Raw genomic sequence first — 12,305 nt, 5'->3', positions numbered from 1 at the left:
CCACCCACCCCAGCCGCATCCGTAAAAATATTCAAATCACTCGTATCCTGCGCAGGCGCCATCCATAGCGAGCGACCATTGTACTGGCCCAAGAAGTCATCCCAAACCTGAAGATCAGCTCGGTGCTCCTCCTTGAGCCGCACAAAATGATGCGGCGCGCGCACTCCCGCCGTTGCCGCCGCCAACCTCCTACCAAACACCCTCCCCATCGGCATAATCCGGCAGGCGAAATTCAACTTCCCCAGCAGCGACTGAAGCTCCCTCAGCGCCATTTTCTTCATTCTACAAGCCCGTCGAACCTCCAGCCTCAAAGCCCCCAACTTATCCGCCGGGAGCCGACACTCCATTGCCACCGAGTCAATTTCGATTCCCAAGAAACAAATCGTCGCTACCGGGCCCTCCGTTTTTTCCGGCGCCAAAGGGATCCCAAAATCCCTCGCCACCTTCTGTAGTGCATGAAGCAAATTACCGCAAACCGGCGAACCCCCCGGGCCAACGCACAAAAAATCATCTAAGTAATGGATCAACGAGTCGACCCCGGATACTCCCCTCGTTACCCACTCCACGAAGCTACTAAACGCCTCGAAGTATGCACAAGAAAGAGAACACCCCATCGGAAGGCACCGATCCACGTAAAAGGCCCCATTCCAACAACAACCCAACAGCCGTTGGCTTTCTGGATGGACCGGCAACAACCTGAACGCCGCCTCGATGTCGGTTTTTGCTAGCAGCGCCCCCGGACCCGCAGCCCGCACTAACCCCACCGCCTTATCGAATGAGGTATAAACTACGGAACACAACTCGTGATCAATCCCGTCATTTACCGACGAACCTTTGGGATACGATAAATGTTGAATCAAACGAAACTTTCCGGGCTCGCGTTTAGGGACAATACCCAAAGGGGACACAACTAAATCTTTTACCGGCGACTCAACAAATGGCCCCGACATGCGCCCCAACAAAACTTCTTTTAACAACTTTTCCGACACGACTTCCGCATGCAAGTAAGCCGATTTTAAATTCCTCCGCGTAACCGGAACCTCATAAGGAGGCGGAGGAATAACAAAACCAACACAAAACCCTTCATAAAGCAACTTAGCTGCCGCCCTATCCGGATACTCACTTAGATAAGGGGCCATCCTTTCCACCCTCACCGGCGACACCCCCTTGACCAGCCCCGTGCTGGTTCCCGGACCTCTTTTTTCGCATACATTTTGCCGCCCCGTGTGATGCACCATTACACTCGGAGCACACGTGCTTGAACTTGCACGTGGCCCCGAACTTGCACTGACCTTCATTGAATTGCCAGCAAAACCCCGCCTTTCCCCCGCCGCTTTGTCCACTCTGACTAAGCTGGCCTCCCTGGCCACCGCTCCCGGGAAAGGGCTGCCTAACCGGAGCCGTAACCCGTAACCAGAGAGCAATATCCTTCTGGTCCCACCGAATCGCCGGCCGAACCGCCTTCCGCTGACGGAATTGCTCGTCATATCGCAGCCACGCCTGACCCCCATACGCCCTATGAGCCTCCCCAATGGCATCAAAATAACAAAATAACGCCGAACAATTTTCCGGCGCCTTTTCCCCTATCACACTAGCCAATATGGCGAACGCCTGCGACCAATTAACGAACGTCTGCGGGATAAGCCTATACCGCCGCCGTTCCTCCTCGTCCTTTTTACTCTCATCCCGCTTGCTCTTATCCAAATTAAATTTAGCCAGCGGCAAGAGAGAAAAAATTTCAACATATTCGTCTTTCCAGATCCGATCACGCACCTCCTGCTTTAAATGCGCCCCCAACGGACCCTCAAAACAAACATACACCTCCCCCCGAGCACGATCGTCCATACGCACTCGATCGCCGTCCTTCTGTGCCTCGGTCTGTACCGACACCGCGACCGCCTCTCTAACCGCCACCACAGGACGCGCCTGTAACGATCCCACGTCCCTGGGGCCTTCCCAAACTACCGCAGGAGACACTTCCGTTACTACCGGCGCCGCGGCCCTATCCAGGCGCCCCACCAGCTCCCTTAAGCAACCCACTAAGTCTGCCAAACCCGCTCCGTCGCGTCCGCCCGCGCCACTACCGGCCCCCGATGCAATGCTAGCCGCCCCCCCGCCGACACCTGACATAAAAATCGCTGGATAAGACAAAGATGGAGTTATACACTCACCGGGCTGCACAGGCGCTGTGTTCCCGTCAGCCGGACCATCCTGACCTCGACGATACACGTCCAGTTCACCTTCCTCCAGTTCTTCTCTCGCCGACGACTGTCCCTCCCAACGACATCTTCGGAACGGGGATGAGGACGCGCTGACCGATGGGCCGGCAACCTGCCGCCCGACCGCCGGGACCCAGACTTCCGACCGGACCTGTTGCCTTGACGTCGCTGCAGATCTAGTCGTCCGTCTAGATGATCCTGACGAAGCCTGCCCCCTGGCCGGAACATCACCATGCGGGGCGGCCGTACCTTGTTCTCCAAATCTTCCATCTGATGGGGGAGGGGTGACAGGGAGCCCAGCCTGCGACTCCCTGCTTACCGCCGGACCCCGTCGCGGCCTGGGATTCCTGCCAGGACGCAGGGCCTGGGAAGGGGCGGTCCTCCCAGCTGCCTGGCCTGCAGCGTCCGGGATCGGGCTCCCTCTGCGACGCCGTGTCCGCGGGACTACCTCCGGACTGAGGCGCTCTGGAGGTCGGGACCGCCGAGAGGGACGGGTCGACCCAGCCTGCGTCGCCGTCACCCCTGGCACCGCTCTCTGCCTGCCCAGCGCAGGAGCGGTTGTTGCCGACTCCCCCCCCCCGCCGCCATAGCCATGCTCGTAAGGGGGCCGGGGGAGGGGAGCCTGTCCCTTTCAACAGACCCCGAACGCCGTGCCCGACGTGGCGAAACGGCGTCCGGGATCCTAGTTATTGCAGCCACGGTCTCCTCTAGCCATCCGGGACCGTGGTGCACAGCAGCGGCACGCAGCCGCTCTAACATAAGGGCTTCTGCCATTACTAAAAGCCGGGCAACGGGGAGCTTACTTGCTTCTTATGTTACTCCTCCCGCTGCTTCCGGCTCAATGCCGAGAAACAGCGGGAAGCGCAGTAACGGCCCCCCGTCCCCCTTAACTCCTCCCCGTCCCTCCTTCAGCTCCTACCAACTCTCCCTCACCTAATTAACCCTTTCCCTACCAGGACGGTCATGTCGGCCTCCCTTCACCCTGCTGCGTCCAGCCTCTTCTTGACACAGGGATTCTCGCTTAGGTGCTCTTTGGATACCTGTGTTATGCAACGCCCCCTTCAGCCATTCTATAAGTATAATAGTGTATCCAGATGCCTGGAGTTTCCCTTTTTAAAGAGGTTGTCCAGGCACTGACAACTGATGACCTATCCACAGGATAGGTCATCAGTATATGATCGTAGGGGTCCCATACCCGGACCCCGCACCGAGCAGCTGCTTTGAAGTTATGCAGGGTATGCGGTATTCGAAGCCAGAAGCACGTGGCTCAGAGCACTGCATAGCGGCCGTGCTGCAGAACAGCAACTCTGCTCCTATTCACTTGGATAGGAGCAGAGCTGCAGCTCGACTACTATTCCGTAATCGGAGCCATCTGCTTCTGGCATGGACGTCCGGTGCCCGGAGGCAGCCGGAACATCTGATTTGTGCGGGGTCTGGGTAACAAACACCCACCGATCATACACTGATGACCTGTCCTGTGGATAGGTCATCAGTTGTCTGTGGATGGACAACCCCTTTTTAGGTCCAAGTAAGCAATGGGCAAACTTTGGCTGCCATCACAGTTCTATGTAATTTGGAATTGGTTTCGGTGGAGGTGGATCCCTTTTACTGAGCTCCAATACAAAATCTGTAACCTCTACCTACCAAATGTCAAGATGTCAATACCGGCCTATTCTTATGAGGCAGATGGGCCTTTGGGTCCCCAGCTGCGACCTTGGCACTTCTTATAGTTACACCCCTAAACCCTTCAATGGTGTCTTATTATCCATTATTTAATACTAGTTTTGCACCAAGGCGTTAAAATGGGTAATAGCCACAGAAACACATTTCTTTCTACCATCCTCCAGGCAATATCTTTTTACCACCTTTAAGAAATGTCTCCAGTTCTACTGGAGTTATCTTGATGAAGTCTATAAGAAGTATTATACCCTCTATAGCTGCATTATAACTTGCGGAGACACCTAATGGTAAGCTAGTATGTTTTAATAATTTATTCAAAAGCATCAGACGATTACACAATGACAAAGTACATGTTCTGTGTTACAAAATGATGTTCCCTGATCACACGGTGGAACCATGTTCTTTTTTTGGAACTATAGTAATTACGGAGCTGTACGAAGAGGTCCGCCATTGTAAATGTTTAATGAAAGGCAAGCCTTTCATTACCAAGAGGCTGGAGAAGATAGACAAGCTTTTGTGCTTGCAAGTTAATGAGTTCTTTAATGAGCTGTACAATCTAACTAACAGAATTGTCTCTTAATGATGAACCCATTCAACCGTATTGTCTATTTTATTTTTTATTTTTTTTTAGATTGTTATACTATGTCATGATTTGGTATTTTTCTGTGCTCCAGTGGATTTTTTTTTTATAAAAAAAAAAGTTCTAAAGAAAACATCAGGTGCTGCCTAAAACAACCAATGAGATTTTATATATATATATATATTTGTGTAACTGGTTGCTTTTGGCAACTGCACTTTTTTTTTTTTTTCTCTTTCGCCGAAAACCTTGACCCATGACTATTTTTTTTTTTACTTTTGGAACCGGCAATCGAACAAGTTCTAAATAAGGTAGTTGGTGGCCCGCCTATGGAAACCCCACCATTGCCAAAAAGATCGGACAAAATCCCTGTTCTCAACCCAAGAGCAGAACAAGCATTCACCGTCCGTCTTCCTTTAAGGGTTTGTCCAGGGTTAGAAAAACACTGTCTACTTTCTTTCAAAAACAGTGCCACCTCAGCCCCATTCACTTCAAAGGAGTGGGGCTGCTCGTCCAGACATGGACATGTATGGCACTGTTTCTGAAAAAAAAAAAGGGCAGTCTTGTTTTTTCTAATCCTCGGAAAATGAAAAAGTTGGAAAGAGCCGGGTGCTCTTAACCTAGTGCTCTTATTTGGCTGTATCCATCACTCCCATTAAACTCTAAGTAGTGGGACATCGTGTGCTTGTTCTGCTCTTTGGTTTTCGACAATGGTGGGGGTAGCAGGTGTTTTCTCTGGTCCCCCCCACTATTGCCAAAAACAAGTGTGGGGTCAAAAATTATTTGTTTGCTAGTAATGGCAAAGCATGTTTCACCATAATTTCTGGGCCATCAAATATCAAACTATGAATGATTCAGCCAAGCACTTGAAGTGTTCATACAACTCAAGCATGTTCTCTGGGACCCCCGTGGTGGGTCCCAGACAACAGTTTTTGTTTTTTTTTCAGATGCTGCATGATGTTCGTTGCTTATAAGGACGAATCTGCAGACATAGAGATAGGTGGTCACAGCTGTGAACATCGAAGCCCTGGCAGGGGTGTTTGTAGACTTTTGATGATACCTGGGGCACCATAGGCAAGGGAGATGGATGTAGAGGCAATTAAATGTGGTGATCTGGGGCATCGGGTAAAATACCTGCCATTTATGCCTCTGGGACCTGGTGCTAGAAACTCCTGAGCTCCAGTGAAATATTACCAGTTTTCCCTCTTCACCCACAATCCTTTTTTTTTTTTTTTCCCCGGTGATCCAAAAACTTTCCTGTTTATCCTTATAATGTAGACCATTACAGTATTCTTTCCAAGTCCTACATAAAAGCATAGAGAGGACTGTGGTACATAAAACGAGACATGAGTGTAATTGTGACTCTCACCATAAAACAGATTTATGTAGTAAAGTAATTTATCTTAAATCATATGGAGTACTGGACCACATTTCATATTGATTTAAGTGCTTGTGGTAGGAGCCATGAATATAGTGCATGTGAAGACAGTCGGCTCTGAATGCACTTGGCACAAGAAAACGACAGAGTTATTCTTCTTTACTGTGGCCGCTCGTTGGAAATCTAGTCCTGCATCACATTCAGGTATCCATATTAAAGTGATCATATGAAAACTGGTGGTGTAATTATCCTTGTATATGGGGAAGTGCTCATCTGGGATGTGATCTGAAAATGTAAAGTAAATCGAAGAGTATTTCCAGAATAAAAAACAAAACAAAACACCACAGTTCAAGATAAACCCCCCCATGTTAGTCTCTTTCGTTTTGAGTTTTGAAATTCCTGGTTATGTCCTGCGTTTTATAATCCCTTATTGGAAGGATCCCACAAAAATAAGCTGATCACAGTTTGTCCCGCTGCTGTGACTCCCAGCGATCAGCTGTAATCTGTGGGGAAATCTGCCATCAAGTGTTAAATTCTCCTGCAGCGCCACTACAGGGGAAATGAAGCATTACATTGATGCCTATTGAAATTAATCAGCCATCCAAATAATGCATGGACGTACTGGCTCCTTCCTGGGAAAGAGATGCACCTTATAGCCCCTGTGGGTAATAGATGAGGGTCCTGAATGAGGAAGGATTCCTCTCGATTAGCTCAGAATTCCCTAATAGGGTATTTAAACATGCTTTCCCTAAACTAGATAACTCCTTTTTAGGTTTTCACAAAAGTGATAGCACAAAATGATGGCTGTTTTATAATCCTTTATATCCTAGCTGTAATGGAAATCAACTCTTCATGCACTGACTTCCTGGTGAGCTAGTGGTGGGACTGTGTTTGACTTCTGCGTATAAAACAATCTGAATAGGACGCTGCAGTGTAAAGCATGGATAGGGACAGAACAGCCGCCAGAACCTCAAATAAGACAGGAGGTGGATTTCAGACTACCATTAGGCAGTTCAGCTACGCTAGTCACAGATATTGACAATTCCATAATGGAGTGGTGCTAGAAAGCTGCCAAGGAGGAGTTGCACCTGATGCCTAAAGGGTCCCAAAGACCCCGCCTCCAGAGGTGTAGCTAGCGGATGTGGGGCTGTGGCCCAGGATGGTGGGGACCAAGGCCAATCCGCCAACAGTGGCACGTCCCAGTATCGACTGTATCTGCTTCCACAGGACACGGTTACATTTGAATCCAATGCTGAAGCGGGGAGTTGATGGCTCCATGCTCCAGCGCATTCACTGTAACGCCGTGAGCGGCTTGGCACAGACAGGCGCAACATAGTCGCGTCATTGCGCCTGTCTGTGCCGAGCCACACACTGCACAGACTGGAGGAGCAGAGAGATCTCCTCGTGGGAACGGGGATAGGGGAGTATTTTATTTATTTTATTAGGCACAGGCATTATGGAGGCATTCTACTGTGTGGGGGCAGCTATAGGGACATTATACTGTGTGGGGGGCACTAAGGGGCGTTATCCTGTGTGGGGTCAGCTATGTGAGCGTTATCCTGTATGGGGCAGCTGTAGGGGAATTATCCTTTGTGAGGGCAGCTATAGGGGAACTATACTGTGTTGGGGGCCTACTGGGTTGGGGCCCACTCAGATGTGTCATCCCCCCCCCCCCCTTGCCTGTTCTATACCCCTAACCCCCTTTGCCACATAAGACAACAGTATTTTGAATGGCACATGGCAGGTGGGGGGTTCTGTTACAGATTTTGCATTAGGGCCCCGGAGCTTCGATATGTCTCTCAACGTCAGTGGCCGTCTGTGTACAGTATTTTGTAGTTGGTACAGATCAGACGAGCCTTCTATAATCTGATCATGAGCCTCCTAGTCCTGGGGATTTTTTCTTTGCTACTTTGCATTGTACATTTGAGTTTGTGTTTGGCAGTGCTGGATTCTGGGATATGTCCTGCGTTTGTAATTTTGTAGGCCTGATTCAGTCATGTGTAAACAGTCGGGTGAATTATTGTTGGAAAATACCCAGAGTGACTTTGTTTTGGTAGATGTTTAAATTCAGAAATTACAGGATTGAGCTGTTAAACCACTTGAAGCCTTGTGGGTTAACATAGAGCAATAAATGTAGAATTTGTAGTTGGCGAGCAATGTTTTTCAAATAAAATTGGTCTTATTTTGTTTTGACTTTTCTTTCTCTTCTATTCTGATTTACAGCCTGTACTGTCGTTTACAGTAGAATTGACAATTCTCTAGGCTTCAGAGCGGAACTCTCCCAGTGTAACTTGCTCTGGTCATTTGCCTTTTGGGCAGTGTTTGTCTTTACAAGAGACACTGTACAATATTCCGAATAGGAAAAACTAGCTGTCCAGCTGCAATATAGGAGCAGCTAAACTGTTGGGAGTGGGGAATATCAGTTGTCTAGCTTGCTGACTGACTGTTTCCAGTAGCAACCAATATAACTCTTGATCTGTACAAGATAAGTAAATCAATGCGTTTACAAGGTTGTTTATAGCCTGTGTACACCATTGAATTATATATATTATATACGGCCGTGTGATTGGTGCAACTTTCTAAATAGTTTTTATAAAAAATATTTTTTTTGAGATACAGCGGCTTTGTATTCTGTATACAGAGCAGCTCCAACTAGCGCTGAAACCTGTATCCATCAGGTCCGCGGGACTGACGGGTTCACGGTCTGCGGGATCGAGCCACTATCTGTTACATCTAAGCAGGACCCGCTGTCACTGAAACAGTCAGTCCCGCGGACCTGACGGATTCAGGTTTTCGCGCACAATGCAGCTTCTCGGTATACAGGATACAAAGCAGCTGTATCTCAAAAAGTAAAAATAATTGAATAGAAAGTATTTAGAAAGTTGTACTGATCACACTGCTAAACATTTAAAAAAATAAATAAATTAAAATTCAATGGTGTACATAGCCTTTAACTTATGTGCATTACTGCATATCCATCACATCCTAAATCTGCCACGTTTATTTTCTACCTAAAACCGGTCATTCGACCCGACAGCGGGTCCAACGACCTGAACTAACAGCATCATAGGGACTATGATGCTGTTAGTTCAGGCCATTAGACCCACGGTTGTGCTGAGATTTGCCGCCTTTAATACGGGTGCAGAAATGAGCCTGTATTACATTTATGTGAAACAACGGATCCCCGATGAGATACTTTGATAATCTTGCTAAGTGACGCTGACCTGGCTCACATTTCTCTATGAAAGGTAATTAGCTGATTGATGTTTGACCGTGGACATTACTGATCGTCTCTTAAGGAAGGCAATGACATTTTGTCGTAATGAGAGAATGACATTTTTATTTCCTGGAACATTAGACGCTCAAAAAAAATAAAACCCAATAGCCGCTGTTCTCCACTGTATGTCATTGTAGTGGCTGTAATGTGTTCCCAGCTCTATAAATTGCAGTTTTACTTGAATTGCTGAAGGCTTGTAGGTGCATTCTTCATGGAGTAATGGATTGTGCTGGGAGATTTGCTAGAAATTATGTTCGGATTCACAGGAGCGATCAATCTTTGGTGCAAGTTCTAATTGGATTAAAGAGGATCTGTCACCTATCCTGATAGGTCTTGTTTAAGTAAATAATTGTATTCCCCAAGAAATAAAAATTCTGGAACGTCTTTCCTTAGAACTCTACATTGTGCCGTTCCTCTGTTATTCTTCCTAGAAATGTATGAATAAATTGACAGGTGGGTGTTACCAGTTGGTGGTGTGTCCCTACACAGACTGACACTGTCCAATCAGTGCTGACAGAGTGAGACTGTAGGGACACTCCCCTTTGACATTGGGAATGGTAATAACCAGTTGTCAATTTACTCATAATTTTGAAGGAGGAATAACAGAGGAACAGCGCAATGCAGATTTAAAAAAAATGTAATTAAAAAATATATATATATATATGTTACAGAATTGTGCGGAAATTAACCTCTTAATTTTGTTTGCAAAAATTCTGTTGAATCTCTGTACAGAAAATCCGCACAGACATTCTGAAGTGTCTGCTGTGTGTGGACGTACCCTTGAAAAAACAAGGTGGGTATTCCCTTAAAGGTGAAGTTCCTTTAGGGTATGTTCACACGGCCTATTTACGGACGTAATTCGGGCGTTTTTGCCCCGATTTACGTCTGAAAATAGCGCCTCAATAGCGCTGACAAACATCTGCCCATTGAAAGCAATGGGCAGACGTTTGTCTGTTCACACGAGGCGTATATTTACGCGCCGCTGTCAAATGACGGCGCGTAAATAGACGCCCGCGTAGAAGAAGTGACCTGTCACTTTTTTGGCCGTAATTGGAGCCGCTATTCATTGACTCCAATGAATAGCAGCGCTAATTACGGCCGTAATTGACGCGGCGTTCAAGCGCCTGCACATGCCGGTACGGCTGAAATTACGGGGATGTTTTCAGGCTGAAACATCCCCGTAATTTCAGCCGTTACGGACCCCCGCCGTGTGAACATACCCTTAGGGCAGAGGTTCCCAAACTTTCTGAGGCCGGGACCCACTTTTGGCCAAGACTTTTGTTTGGGAACCCCCAGTACCGTACTTGGCCCCATTTTGTCTGACGTGTATCATCATTTATAGTTAGATGCCGGTACTTAGCTCCATTCTCAAAATGAGGCCCCCACACAGTATAATGCCCAATAGCGGCCCTCCATACCCAATATAATGTTGCTATAGTGCCTAATAAAAAAATAAAAAAAATAGTTACTCCTTTATCCCCGTACCCTCAACGAGTGGAGGAGATCATTCTGATCCTTCAGTCTGTGCAGTGTGTAGCTCGGCACAGACTGGCACGATGACATCACTATATCGTGCCTGTCTGCGCCGCGCCGCTCATGGCATAGTGAATGCTGGAGCAAGGAGCCGTCTGCATTGGATTCAACTGTATCTGCGTCCTGAAGACGTAGAAACGGGAAAATCGGTGAGAGGCTCGCGACCCCCCCCCCTGAGGTCTTAACACAACCCCCTAGTTTGGGAAACACTGCTTTAGGCATCATTTACACGAGCGTAATATACGCGCGTGCTTTTCACGCGTGTCGTACGCACCTATATTACTCTATGGGGCAGTGCAGACAGTCCGTGGGTTTTGCACAGCGTGTGTCCGCTGCGTAAAACTCACGACATGTTCTATATTTCAGCGCAATGGGTGCGTGAAAACCACGCAGGCCGCACGGAAGCAGTTCCGTGCGAACTGCGTGATTTGCGCAACAGCTGTCAAACTCTGAATGTAAACAGAAAAGCACCACGTGCTGTTCTGTTTACAAACATCCAAACGGAGTGTCATAATGATGGCGGCTGCGCGAAAATCACGCAGCCGCGCCTCATATGGTGATGACACACGCAGCTGTTAAGTGCATTTTGCGCACGCAAAACGCACACGCTCGTGTTAATCAGGCCTTAGGGTATGTGTACAAGGGGCAGATTATCTGTGGATTTTTCACGGAATACATTTCACAGCGTATTACTATAGCAGCAAAGTGGATAAGATTTCAACAAATCTCATCCACAGGCTACGGATAGAAATAGGCAAAAAAATAAATGCCGAAATTTACTTGCGGTGCAAATTCGGTGCGATGCTTACATTGTGGAAGGATGTATCCCTAAATACACCTAGGCTGTGTGCAGTATCTCCAGGGCATGTTGGGTGTTGTAGTTCGCCACCACAGGTCTGTAATAGAATAGATACATGCAATGCATGATTCGGACTGATCTGTAATACGTTATTTCGCCATTGGCGTGGTCCAACAGGGCAGATTAGTACAGAAAGCGAGAGAAATGTTCTTGCCACGGACTTCCATCTCTGAGCCATTCGTCATTCCTGGTCGTGAGGATTTTTTTTTTTTAAGGCAATCATTTTATGGCAGGAAAATACAGCGCTCACCCTGTAATGCCACAACGTTGCTGATTACTCATTGTTTTGGCATCAAACGTGTGCTGTAATATGGGTTATAAAATAAATACTCCACCTGTTTTGCGGCTTTATTTGTATGTTTTTACGAATACACGGATAATAATGGCCGCCCTTCATCAAGGTTATTTTGTAAATAAGCACAGCCCCCCCCCCCTTCCCATTTACATGTATATTGGTGCTGACAGGTGCTTCATGTTTTATTGAAAGGATGTTCAAATATCTGTAGTCACAGCCTGCAATCTGCGGTCGTCTCCTAATACAGTAGATCAACCATAAGGGAAAGTCATCCATGATAAATGAGCTTTATTTTAACCAATTCATGACCAGTGTCAAGATCCTAAAGCCGGCCATATACCGAAGATCCATATCTCCCCATAATCATGCACACTTGACAAGTGTAATACACATTCAATGCATTCTGAATACTAGAGAGCCCCCCCCCCCCCCACCACCAAAAATAAACTTCTTATTTTGGCCTCATACATTGGTTGTGCCATTAATA

At 47.5% G+C, this 12,305-nt stretch overlaps 1 protein-coding gene and 1 long non-coding RNA gene across 8 annotated transcripts in view; one reads left to right on the top strand and one right to left on the bottom strand.

Moving 5' to 3' along the window:
• MAGI1 (membrane associated guanylate kinase, WW and PDZ domain containing 1) overlaps positions 1 to 12,305 on the top strand; it is a 381,212-nt gene that overhangs the window by 77,872 nt on the left and 291,035 nt on the right. The gene's annotated exons all lie outside the window — the stretch shown is intronic.
• The window catches only part of LOC142658166 (uncharacterized), a 31,027-nt gene continuing 23,423 nt past the window's right edge, over positions 4,702 to 12,305 (bottom strand). The window contains exons 2-3 of the long non-coding RNA XR_012850048.1: positions 11,474 to 11,560; positions 4,702 to 6,139 (exon numbers count right to left, since the gene is read on the bottom strand). This is a non-coding gene — a long non-coding RNA (uncharacterized LOC142658166). The remainder of the gene's footprint in view (positions 6,140 to 11,473; positions 11,561 to 12,305) is intronic.

The sequence above is a fragment of the Rhinoderma darwinii genome, chromosome 7 (genome assembly GCF_050947455.1).
Source record: "Rhinoderma darwinii isolate aRhiDar2 chromosome 7, aRhiDar2.hap1, whole genome shotgun sequence".
Taxonomy (NCBI): Eukaryota; Metazoa; Chordata; class Amphibia; order Anura; family Rhinodermatidae; genus Rhinoderma; species Rhinoderma darwinii.
Note: the sequence above shows the minus strand (reverse complement) of the source record. Positions and strands in the feature narration are given on the sequence as shown.